This window comes from Chiloscyllium plagiosum, unplaced genomic scaffold (assembly GCF_037043375.1).
Source record: "Chiloscyllium plagiosum isolate Xiang-an unplaced genomic scaffold, Cpla_swu_hap1 HiC_scaffold_52, whole genome shotgun sequence".
NCBI lineage: Eukaryota > Metazoa > Chordata > Chondrichthyes > Orectolobiformes > Hemiscylliidae > Chiloscyllium > Chiloscyllium plagiosum.
In genome coordinates, this window is record NW_028270190.1 from 17,436,838 (window position 1) to 17,450,974 (window position 14,137).

Sequence of the window (14,137 nt, forward strand, 5' to 3'; positions counted from 1 at the left end):
CCTCAGCTGCAGTCATTCGTTCCCCATTGGAAAATGAGTGCCATGCTGTTGCTGCACTTTTCAATCTCTTCCTTATTTGTACAACTCGTTCATTATCCATTGCATTTTACGTTGACTGTCAGTTACTTGGGTTGGCCCAACAATTGAATTATTTTTATAGTTAGGTATTTCAATGTATACATCAACTAGTCACTCATTGTTTTGTGCGTTGCCACATAAATAAATGCGTTTGTGCAGCAAAGTACATCAGCAGTACATCTGTGATATACTTAAAGAGATTGAAGTCAGAGGATCCAAGGAATAACTGGCATTAAAGACATAAAAATACTATACATCAACTGCAGAATTATGAAGTTGGCGTGTATAGCACAGAGTAAAATCACAGACATTTATCTAATCTTTGTCAGTGGGTCATTGTTTTTGTTTGGTCCTTCAGTCGCTTACATAACTTAATGGCCTGGAAGATATATGTGACTCTCAGAACACGGAGAAAGAAAATAAAGTTGAATAGCAACATTCATGTTAAGAATTGTGCTAAATATATTAGCCCTGCCCATGACGATCATTAAAATAACTGGATCTTATACACCAATATCCTGGAATATTGTTTCTGATCAGCAAATAGTAAGGAACATTCTTTCAAGAAAAATGCTACTTATTTGTAGTGACTTTAATGCAGTTTTCCCTGTGTAATAGTTAGCTTTCATCTGAGGAAAACAAATTGCAACAGATCATTCAAATTGAAGAGCAATAGTGAACCAGAGCAAGCAGTTGTCGAGCGGCTTGGGACACAGCTAATACTACGAACAGGAGTAATATCCAGGAAACACATGGATAATAATAAGATCGAAGTCGGTGAAGTGCTACCTCAAAAAAGAACTGTAGATGTGATGTTACTATGGCCACAAAAACAGGTCATACTTGCCCGAACTGTGTGCATGGACACGTGAGCTTGCATATGGTGTGTGGGTATTGCCAATATGATTCTCGGAACTGTGATTACTTTGACCTGCATGAAGGTAACTGTTTTTGTTATTTGATGTTATCAGGTAAATATTTCCATGTAAAGTTACCCTGATTTTGTACATAAGAGGAAATGTTTTATAATCGATGTTCTGGGTGACAATTGAGTTTCTACATCATAGACTAACATTAATATTACCTGTCATCCTGATTTTGAGAAATATTTTATTTACAAGCAGAGCTCTTATGAGACTTCATGCTTTTCATATAGGGAGAGATCCAGAGATGGAGAGTCATAGAAAATCCATCATTTTCCTCTTCGTTTTCTCAGGTAATTTCATTACCTCATTGTCAACCTTAATGGTGTATTCGGTTTGGTGTCGAATGTATTATTTGGTCATTCCATACAATTGTATGCTTTCGCGCTTGAGTTGGGATTGCTACTTCAGATGTTGATTGCTGTACAAAAGCTGGTATTTATGCTGTAACACAGACTAAATTCAGAAAGGATTTAGTGAATATATTGAAATTCCCCTATACTGTAATTATTAAATTAATTTAGAGACAGGAAGGAATGAATTATTGAAGATATGCAAAAGAATTCCCTTTTTACTTTGTAATTGCTGAGGTTTTCGGATATTGATGCGACCGTGTAAGTGCATTTTGGTAAAAATCTGTATGAAATCGAAGGTGGGCTTCACTTATTTTAATGAATAATAGGCCTCATGAAATTGCCAGCGGAGTAATTAAGATAGATGAAAAAGTGAACAGAGAATGCTGCTGCGAGAATAGAAAATGATCCATTGGTGTCCATGAGATGACCTTGATTATTTTATCTTCTATCTGGTTTTCTCATGCGTTCGGATGAACTAAACCATCAGACATTGCCCTATACGGCCACCAAAAATGACTGAAGACTAATTGTGATGTGGGTGGCTCGAAAAAGCAGAGTGCAGTGGTCAGAATAGGTCATCAATCTCAGAAGAGAAACTTGAAAGAAAATCTACTGAAGCAAGCCCAGCATTGTTGGTATTGTAAAGTCATACATTATGGAAGTCTGACGCTATTATTAAATGTCAGGGAGCTTTACTGCAGAGGTCAACAGAAATCCTGACGTAACTTATAACAAAATTACTCCTTATGGACAACGTTCTCGAACAATTGCATCACACGATAACTGTTTGTATCCACTACAAATCACTCAACGTAAAATCAAAGAAGTTCTGAGTGCACATGAAATTGGTAAAGCTGCCAGCCCTGACGAAATGTCAGGCCAGATTAATAAAGACTTGTGAAATGGAACCAGCAGCACGCATGACTTTTCTTGCTGCAATAATGGTATCAACTCGTCAATGTAGAAGATTGCCCACGCATGCCCTAAAACCAATTGCCATAACATCACACTTTTATCCGTTAGTAATGTTGTGAGGAATGGTGTCATTAAGAGACCTATCAAGGAGCACGTGCTGTGTGCTGCATCAAAGCCAATTTTTGAATCCAAATTCTAAACTTACCCTGCTATCACAAGATATTGCGTTCTTTACCCCTGTCCCCATCGGACTTACAAAAGGCCTTGTGAAATCCATATCAATGACATTAACACGCCTGGTCATCTTCTTGAAATGTTCCTCCAGATTTGTTGGGTATCATCCCCCTCTCTAATATCTGTGCTGACATCCCTGATCTAAATTTTCACTCTAAGTCCCACAACGTGCAGACATGGTAAATTGTACAGGATAGCTGGATTAGACATGGAAATTGCAGGGTCATATGAATAAGTTGTGGTCAGCAACTCTTAGGACTATCAGTGTGGATTCGATGGGCTGAATGGCCTGTTTGTGCACGGTATGTTAAGATTTGAACAGACTTCAAATTTATCCTTCACTATTTTCTATATTAGAATCAGAATGCCTTGGTTCCACTCACTAACATGTAATTCTCTGGTCTGATTAGATCGAATTCTTGCAAATTGGAAAATTACTGGCAGTCCTCCAGACCTATGGCACCACTCCTGTTGTTGGAGATGAATCGAAGATTGTGTCAGTACTCTAGTATTTTCCTCGTCATTTCCTGCGATAGACTGGGAGAAAACCCGTGTGGAGATGGGTATATTTGTTCAATTTTAAATCCGCCCCAAAGCCGCCTAAAACTCCGTGTTTCTTCTCTGAATTTGCTCACGAACTTCACACATGTTGTGGTAATGACTTGCACTTAAATTTTCCATATTCGGAGGAAAGGCATGTGTGCAGTATGCAATTTGCAGTCGGCCAATATTGTGGTTTTTTACCCAATGAGTCGTCTTTGGTCCCTTATTGGTCTTAATATTTCCCTCAGCATTCTGTTCCATTCATATTCTTGTAGAACATTTTGGTTTTCCCTCATGTTTCCTGCCAGGGTATTCTCCGGTTCTAACTTTATCTTCCAATTGTGTCCTTGAGCTGACCAAACCCCACTTCACTACACACGGAACATGGAACTACACACAAAGGAAACGAGCTTCAGTCCACCATCATTATGTGCTAAACCTGATGCCAAATGAAACTAATCTCTTCTGCCTGCCTGTTTTCGATATCACTCGACAGCTTTCATATTAGTATGTTTATCTAAAAGTCCCTTAGATGCCCCAACTGGATCTACGTCTACCATTACCTCTGACAACACATTCATGTAACTCTCTCTTGTTAAAAAAAACGCTCCTCCCGTCTCGTTTGAAATATTCCCCTCCCCTTGTACTTGATCTGTCAACTCTGGGGAAGAGATATTGACCATTAACTCTATCTATGTATCGCATAATTTTATACATTTCTAAGACGTTTTGCCTCTGCGTCCACCGCTTCAGAATTAATGCCCGAATTTTCCGACCTTCTCCTTTAAGTTCGTATTGTCCAATCCAGGAAACATACTTGTAAATGTCTTCTCCACCCACTCAAAAGCTCTTACATTTTTCGTGAAATGTAACCGTCAGCATTGAATACAATACTCTGTGTGATTAATTCAAACTCTTATTAAGCTGTAATGTGCAAACCTGACTTCTATATTTAATTCCACAAACAATGAAAGCAATAAACCATATGCCTGCCTTACCACCGTGGTCATATTTAGCGAAGTATGGTCTTGAGCCAGAAGATCCCTGTACATCAGTGATTTTCGGATCCCTGTACATCAGTGCTGGCATTAAGTGTATACTTTCACTTAACATTTTGTCTGCAAAAAAGCAGCACCTCACAATTACCTGTACTAATCTTCATCTGCCATTTTTCTGCCAATATGTGGAACTGACCTTTATTCCACTGGATCCCTTGACCAACTTCTAAATTTTCCATAAATTAACTGAACTTTGCTTAATCTTCAAAAATACGAATCCAGCCATCTACATTTCATCCAAGGCATGTGTGTACATGTGTGTGTGAGTGCATGCACCATAAACAGCACAGGCCCCAGGAGTGATCATTCATAACATTCGGAGTCATGCGACTCCAACTAGACAAACACCCACCCACCAATACCTTCTGTCTTCTATTGGAAAGCCAAGCAGCCAATTGACGGTGGATCTCATGCATTGATATTCTGACTAAGCCGAAGGTGAGGACATTTTTGAAAGCCTTACAAACATCCATGTAAACAACATCCACTGTTCCATCCTCAATAATCATGTGTGCAACCACTCGAAAATTTCTTTCATATCAGTAAGACATGGGGTGCCCTACTCAAAGCCATGCTGACTGTCCGAAATTAAGACATGCATTCCCAAATACGCACGAATCCTTTCCCTCAGATTTCTCTCGAAATGCATTTGACTCACTGATGTGAAACTCACCAGTGTATGGTATCCTGGATTATACCTATGTCCTGAAGTCAATGGAAAAACAAGATTGAAATGCTTGCCAATCCTCCATGAAGTCTCCAGTGACTGGCAAGACTACAGAGATATTGGTCAAGCAAACAGCAAGTTTCATAGAGTCATAGAGATGTACAGCATGGAGACTGACCCTCTCGTGCTTCCCTCACTAACCAAAGGTAGATATTATCGGGCCATGGGGGGACCTGTCCATCTAATTCTTCGTAAAGCTCCTGCATCTTTTTAATTTTCTCTCTTGATTCCTGGAATGCATTTATCATTCCATTTTCATCCAGTCCTGAGGTCCTCAAGAAGGGCTTATGCCCGAAACGTCGATTGTTCCTGCTCCTCAGATGCTGCCTGGTCTGCTGTGCCTTTCCAGCACTACATTCTCGTCCCTGATACTCCAACACCTGCAGTCCTCACTTTCCCCTGAATATATCATATAGCGCATGCCTCTCTGGGCTTGTTACTTCATTGTTTAATTGGAAATGAAATTGCTGAGAATAACCTCTGAACAATCCCCTGCTCTTCTGTAGATCTGCCCCACTATATTTTGGATAGCCCCTGCCTTATTTTAATGAAATCTGCATAACTGCAATACAAAACCCTTTTTTGGGGCGATATGATTTCTCCTTTTCCAGTCGAACCTCAATCTTGACGGTCTGTGCTTGCAATTAACTCGAATGCTACCCGAGTGTTCCCGTGGAGAAATTGTATGCTTCATTCTGAAGATATAGAGCCAGCGCTTCGCAGTACATTGCAGCACTATCTACATATTGACCCAGAAAAAAAAAACTTCCATTGTGTGCATTTCAAGAAATATGCGTCCTAAAACCAGATTTGAAGTCGTAGAGCTCAGTGGAACTATGAAATATCCCATGGTGGAAAGTACTATTTTCATGAACAAAACTTCAGAAAAAAATGGAGCAATGTGTTTCGAAATTCACACCATAAGGAGATTCCAGGAAGACACAAGTTGTCACTTGTAGTGATGTATGCAAATCTCTGTGAGTGCAGACGGCTCTTGTCATGATTTACCGTTTGGGAAATAAGATAAACGCTCACTTTCAGCTTGAAGAGCTATAAACAAATCCAGAAAGCATTAAAAGTAACTTAGCAGCAAATGTCTGCATTATGGGAAACATGGCATTTTTCTTCACAAAAAGTTCAAGAAAATTGATTCAGCAGCAAAATTCATTTCATTGTTCAGTGATGACATGCCACAAACAACGGTGAAAACTCAAAAAATGGTAGAATGACCAAAGTGGTTTGAGGATTGACATTTCAGTTTGCCAACAGTGCTGGAGAACCGAGAGAATTCCCATTTTATTTTTTTGACAGGAGCATTCAGGTGTGCGAATGGTTTATGAAGCATCAAGTTCTCAGAGAGGACGGGACATACTGCATGTCAGTTTGGTGCTGCATATTATCGTTTTCCAGTTGGAAGAGGGGAGGAAATGCGAGTTAATTTCGGCTCCATAATTTGTATACATTTATAAACAGAAATTGTAAGTGAAACTGAGAAAGTTCGAATACATCTTCGGATGGAAACTAGAGTTAAAATGACGCGTCTCGTGATCCTTCAAGGTACCAAATAGAAGTCTTCACCCAGATTTTATTCGAACTGGGGCCCTGTGATAAATCATTGAGTCGCCAGAATCCAGTGGATCCCCATTTCTGTACGACGGAGACATAACCAAAACCGTGCAATGTTCTGTGTTTGCAAAACTAAAAGTCACTTATGCTACTTTACAATGCTGTGTTTTCTTGAAACATTCCAGTTTACTGCCACAAAACTGGAAACTCAAATATTGGATGTAATTCGGTTGAAAATTCAAACGTAACTGAACTGAATCGATTTACTTTATTTTCTCATATAGTCAAATGCGTTCGTGATAATTTTACAGTCGTCACATTACAGCACCATCGGAGGTACAAAGGTACCTAGGTACGATATTAACAATGAAATTGTTAGGAAACGAGAAATGTTACAAAAATAAAGAAACAAATAATCCAAAATGACATGCCATTGGAATAAAATAGAAAAACGAAGATGTAAACAGACCATATCTAATCTTTCTGTCAGTAAGTTCAGTCTTTCTGATTGAGACCATGACTGTAAAACGGTTCATGGGAGACCTCCAACACTTCGTTATGACCTGCGCTGGAACCAAAAACATGGGAGATGCCCCACCTCAGGTGCCAACCCTTCGCCACACGGACCATTCCTTTGACACCACTGAACCCAAACTGGCTCCTCAACCAGATGTCCTTCACTCGCTGCCAGGAGAGCCTGCATATCCGGCTGTGACTGCAGATGCTCCTTTGCTGACACCGCCATCTGGAAGAGTCCAGTGCCTTCGTCGTTCCTGCCCCACATCGCAGGATGAGCTTCTCTTCTTCTGGTCGCAAACAACAGGAGAATAATCCTGCTGCTGCTATCAAAGGAAGCGAAAGCCAGGAAAAGCCATGTGCACCACTCCCATCACGCTGCAGTGTGTGGCTGACACATAAAAAATAGAAAAAAGGACAAAAGGAAGATGGAAATCAAGCGGGAGAAATGAGCATGAGAAAAATTAACACAGGCGTCTGCAGCTGTGCCCTTGATCATCGTTTGTTGCTAGGTAACCAGAAACGACACACTTTTTCCAAAATGAACAAAAACTGAAAATACTGCCGAAAGTGAGCATGTCTTACTTAGCAGCCTCTGTGGAAATAAATGAAATTGACATTCCTTGAGCAATGATGTTTTTTCAGTGTCACACTCTCAACCATCCCCTTCCTGCCTTAACTACGGTGATCAGTCCAATTAGTTAACTGCAACCCATTCAGTTTTATGCACGCACACACACAAATAAAAATCACCAGCATTAATCTCATTTCCCAATATCTCAATGTTGTTCTTTAATGGAGTTTGAAACATTTTCATCACAGCGTCACAGGGCAGTCGTCATTGCAGCAGGTTGGTGTTAAGATGATGGTGGTCTTCTTTCAGCAAGTTGGGAATTCAGACTGAAGCAAAGAGAGCTTAGAAATGTCATTGAATACTTCCGTCAGCTGGTCCAAATAGTGATCGAATGCATGACCAGGGAGTCCATCTGGTAGGATTCCGTGGGTTCATTCGAAGGAAGGCCAACCTGTCGTCTGCAGCGGTGATAGAAGGAACAAATCTAACGGCGGTTCTCAAAGCAGGTGGCACTATTTCATTGACATTCTGTTCAAACCGAGTGCAAAATGCATGCAGCGCATCAGATAGTGATGCATTTTGTCCAATATTCTTTCATGCTTCTCTCTGTCGTCCATGTCACAATGGGCGGGTGTCTGGTTAGTTTAGGTCTCTTTCTTATTCTAGTATAGTCACTTGATATCCATTATGGCCTAACTGAGGTTGTGTCTGGATTTCCTAGAAAGCTGTGGTTAGTCAGACTTGAACACCACATACCCAGTCTTCAGTAAGCAAGCAATTTCTCGGTTCATACATGGTTTCCTATTGGGAAATATATGGCTTGACATATTTGGCACGTATCTGGTACGCACTTGCTAATCAGTTTGGTGATGGTAGTCTCACATTTGTTGAGATTTGCTGCCGAATTCCTGAATGTCGACCAGTCCATCAGTTTCACATAGGCCCGCAGAAGTTATTCTATTGCTCATATCAGCACTGCATTACTTTCAGCATGGGATCATCAAGTTTCACCTTCTGTTTGTGGTTTGGGAGGCAAACAGCATTGTGATCGTATTTTCCAAACTGCAGATGGGGAATGGAACGTTTGGCATTTTGATGGTTCTCCAGCAATTGTCAAGGATTTTCGACACAAGGAGGGACACAAGACGTGTTGATCGTATTTTAGTGCCACCTTGGTGATATTGTACAGCAACTCTGTGCAATTCACAGTATGTGACCTTTCAACCTCGACAAATAGTACATGGATACGCACTTGAAACGTCATAACCTTTATGGATTATTACAAATTGGTTGGCATATACCTGCACCAGAGTGGAACTAATGTACTTGGAGGAGTTTTTGCTACTGCTGTTGGGGAGGTTTCAAACTAATGTGGCAGGGGGCTGGGATCCAGAAGGGAAGACAAGTGGATAGCAAGGTGGAAACTGGAAACTGCAAGATTCATGAAGTTAGCATTAATAAGGGGAACAGTAGGCAGAGAGCTGATCAACTCAAAAGAATAGGCGGCCTGATGTGCCTATATATTCATGCAAGGAGTATAGTGGGTAAGGCAGATGAACTTACGGCTTGGATTGGTGCCTGGGAAAATGACGTTAATGCAATCACAGAGACTTGGTTGAAGGAAGGGCATGATAAGCAACTAAATGTCCCAGGATATAGATGCTTCAGACAGAAGAGGGAGGGAAGTAAAGGGGACAGGAGTTGCATTGCTGGTCAGGGATGACATCACGGCTGTGCAAAAGGAGGACACATTGGCGCACTTGGCGAGTGATGCATTATCGGTGGAGCTGAGAAATAAGATGTGTGCAGTTATATTGTTGGACCTGCATTACAGGCCTCCCAACAGTGAGCGTGAGTTAGAAGAACAAATAGGTAAACGGACTACGGAAAGGTGTAGAGGCAACAGGTTGGTGATGATAGAACATTATAATTTTCCCAACATTGACTGGGATGCAATTAGTGTCAAAGGTCTGGATGGGGCAAATTTGTAAGAAGCTTCCAGGAGAGATTTCCAAAGCAGTGTGTCAAAAGTTCGACGAAGGAAGGGGCCATTTTGAAACTGGTGTCGGAGAATGAGCTAGACAAGGTGATCGAAGTTTCGGTAGAGGATTTCTTTGGGAACAGTGACCACAATTCTGGAAGCTTTAGAATACTCTTAGACAAAGATAAGAGTGGTCCAAAGTGAAAAGTACTAAACTGGGCCAAGGCCAATGATATCAAAATTAGGCAGGAACTGGGAAATGTAGATTGGACACAGCTATTTGAAGAAACGTCCACATTTGATCTGTGGGAGGCTTTCAAAGATATGTTGCAGAATAGGCATGCACCTCTTATCCTCACAACACGCAGCTCTCATACACAACCTAATTACCTCAGGAGACCTCCCACTCACAGCTTCCAACCACGTAGTTCAGGAAGCCAACACCGCCCGATTCTACCTCTTTCCCAAGATCCACAAGCCTGACCACCTTGGCCGACCCATTGTCTCAGTCTGCTCCTACCCCAACAAACTCATTTCCACCTACCTCGCTACTGTCCTATACCCCTGTTCAGAAACTCCCCCTTATGTACGAGACACCATTCACACCCTCCACCTCCTCCAAGACTTCCTTTGGCCCGGCCCCCGTCACTGCATATTCAAACAATGCAATCCCTCTACACCTCCATCCTCTATGACCAGGGCCTCCACGCACTCCATTTCTTCCTCTCCCAACGTCCACACCAGTACCCTTCCACTGACATTCTCATTCGTTTGGCTGAACTGGTCCTCACACTTAACAATTTCTCCTTCAAACCCTCCCACTTCCTCCAGACGAACGGGGCAGCCATGGACACCGCATTGGCCCCAGCTATGCCTGTCTCTTTGTTGGCAACATCGAATAGTCCATCTTCTGTAGTTAAACCGGCGCCACTCCCCATCTCATTCTCCGCTACATTGATGATTGCATCGATGCCACCTCGTGCTCGGGAGAGGGGGTTGATAAGTTCATGAACTTCTCCAACACATCCCACCCGGGACTATAATAAACCTGGACAACCTCTGACATTTCCCTCTCCTTCCTGGACCAATCTGCCTCCATTAATGGCGACCGAATTAACACTGATATTTTTTTACAAATCCACCGAATCCCACAACTACCTGGATTACAACCCTCCCACTCTACCTGCTGCAAAAATGCTATCCTCCGCCTTCGCCGCATTTGCTCCCAGGAGGACCAGTTCCACTGCAAAACACACCAAATTCTCTCCTTTTTAAAGACCCGCAATTTCCCTTCCCACGTGGTTGAAGATGCCCTCCAACGCTTCTCATCCACATCCCGCACCTCCTGTTCTCAAAACTCACCCTTTCAACCGCAAGAAGGTCAGCACTCCACTGGTTCTCACCTTCCACCCCACCAACCTCCACATAAACATCATTCGCCAATATTCCACCACCAACAAACGGACCCCACCACCAGTGATATATTATCCTCCCCACTCCTACCCACATTCTGCAAAGACCGTTCTCTCCGTGACTACCAGGTCGTGTCCACGCTCCCCAAGAACCCACCCTCCCTTCCTGGCACCTTCCCCTATCACTGCAGGATAGCAAAATCTGCGCCCACACCTCCATCCTCACCGCAATCCATGGCCCCAAAGGAGCCTTCACATCCAACACAGTTTCACCTGCACTGCCACAAATGTCATTTATTGAATCTGTTGCTCCTGATGTGGTATCCTTCACATTGGGGAGACGGGGCACATTCTCCCAGAGAATTTTAGGGAACATAAAAGAGAACAAAGAAACTTTACAGGCCAGGAACAGGCACTTCGGCCATCCATGCCTGAGCCAATCCAAATCTACTGTCTAAACCTGTCACCCAATTCCTAACCATCTGTATCTCTGTACTCCCAACCTACCCATGCATCTGTCCAGACGCATCTTAAATGAATCTGCCGTGCCTTCCTCTACTTCCTCTGCTGGCAACGCATTCCAGACACGCACCGCCCTCTTTGTGAAGTACTTGCCCCATGTATCCCTCTTAAACTGTCCACCTCTCACCTTGAAAGCATGACGTCTCGTTATTGAATCTTTCACCCCGGGAAAAGAGCTTAGTTTTATTCACCTTGTCTATACCCTTCGAGATTTTGTAAACCTCAATCAGGTCCCCCCTCAATCTCTTTTTCTTTCGAATGAAAACAAACCTAACCTACTCGACCTATCTTCGTATCGAGAACCTTCCGTACCAGGCAAAATTCTCGTAACCATTCTTTGCAACCTCTCCAAAGTGTCCACATCATTTTGGTAATGTGGCGAACAGAACTGTTCACAGTATTCTGAATGCGGCCAAACCAAACTCTTGTACAATTTTAACAACACTTGCCAGCTCTTATACTCAATACCCTGTCCAATGAAGGCAAGCATACTATATTCCTTCTTAACCAGTCTATCCACCTGTGTAGCAACCTTCAGGGTAAAATGGACTGCACTCCCAGATCACTCTGCCCATCAACGTTTCCCAAGGATCTTACATTCGTTGTATAATTCGCTCTAGAACAAATCTTGCCTAAATACATCACCTCACATTTGTCTGGATTGAAGTCCATCTGCCATTTCTCCACCCAACTTTCAAGTCTATCTATATTCTCCTGTATTCTTTGACAGTTCCCTCTGCTTTCTGCTGCTCCACCAATCTTCATTGCATCTGCAAACTTGCTGATCATACCAGCTATGTCCTCTTCCAGATCATTTTTATATGCCACAAACAACATGGGTCCCAAAACTGACCCCTGTGAAACTCCACTGGTCACCTTTCTCCATTTCGGGAAACTTCCTTCAACTACTACTTTCTGTCTCCTGTTGTTCAACCAGTTCTTTATCCACCTAGCTGGAACATCCTGCACACCATGTGATTTCACATTCTCTATTAGTTTACCAAGGGGGCCTTATCAAACGCCTTAGTAAAGTCCATGAATATTGCATCATTAGCCGTTCCTTCATCGATCAAATAATTCACTTCCTCAAATAATTCTATTAAGTTGGTAAGGCACGATCTCCCCCGCACAAAACCATGTTACCTTTTACTAACAAGGGCAATCGTTTCCAAATATAAATAGATTTATCCACAGTAACTCTGGTAACTTTCTCAACAGTGACGTGAGGCTCACTGGTCTGTAGTTACCCGGAATATGTCTACTACCCCTCTTGTACAGGGGGACAACATGAGCAACTCACCAGTCCTCCAGCACCTCACCTGCATTTAAGGATGCCAGAAAGGCATCGGTCATTGCCCCAGCTATTTCCTCTCTCGCGTCCCTCACCAACTTGGGATAGATCCCATCCGGTCCTGGGGATTTGTTCACCTTAATAATCTCTACCTTACCCAACATCCTCCCGACGTATGCAAATTGATCCCGACTAATCAAGCTTCTACCTCTAATCTCAACATTCATCATGTTCCTCTCCTCAGTCAACACTGATACAAAGTAGTCATTCAGTATCTCACCCATTCTCTCAGGTTCAACACACAGCCTTCCTTCATTATCCTTTAGTGGACCAATCCTTTATCTAGTTACCCGCATGCTTCTTATAAGAATAACATGCTTCGGGTTTATTCTTAAAACTGGTCGTTAAAGTTATTTCATAACCCAGTTTGGTCCGCTTGATTCCTCGTTTAAGACTGGTCCTAATCTTCCAATATTTATCTAAGGATCATTCTGTTCTTACCAGCCTAGACCTTATGTACGCTTCCCTCTTGGCTAGTTGTCCAATTTCTCCTGTCATCCACGGTTCACGAATCTTCCTTTTCCTACCCCTTGCCTTCAACGAGACATGCCTGTCCTGTACTATCTTTAACCTATCTTTCAAAGACTCCCACGTATCAAACGTGAACTTTCCTTCAAATAGCTCTGTCCTCTCCACAAATGTCAGCTCCTGCCTAATTTTCGTATAATTGGCCTTGGCTCAGTTTAGGACTTTTCCCTTAGGACCACTCTCATCATTGTCTAAGACTATTCTACAACTTACAGATGTGGTCACTGTTCCCAAAGAAATACCCCACAGCAATTACGACCACCTGTTCGGACTCATTCACCAATATCAGGTCTTGTGGCCCCTTCTCTCGTCGGACTGTTAACATACTGCTGTAGGAAACTCTCCAGGACGTGTTTACAAATTTAAACCCATCCAGACCTCTGACGCTATGTGGATTTCAGTCAATGTTGGTAAAATTAAGATCTACCATCACCATTACCCTATTGCCTCTCCATTTTTCCATAATCCGTTTGGCTACTTGATTTTTCTACCTCACTCTCACTGTTGGGAGGTCTGTATTACAGTACCAACAATGTAACTGCAACCTTCTTTTTTCTCAGCTCCACCGATAATGCCTCACTACCCAAGCCCTCTATACTATCCTCATTTAGCACAACCCTTCTATCATCCCTGACCACAATCCAAATCCACACCGCCCCCTTCTAATTCCCTCCCTGCCCTGTCTGAAGCATCTATATCCGGGAACATTTAGTTGCCAATCATGCTCTTATTTCAACCAAGTCTCTGTGATTCCCATAACGTCATGTTCCAAGGCACCAATTCAAGCCCTAAGTTCATCTACCTTACACACAGTAAACCTTGCATTAAAGTAGATCTCTGGGACACCCATACC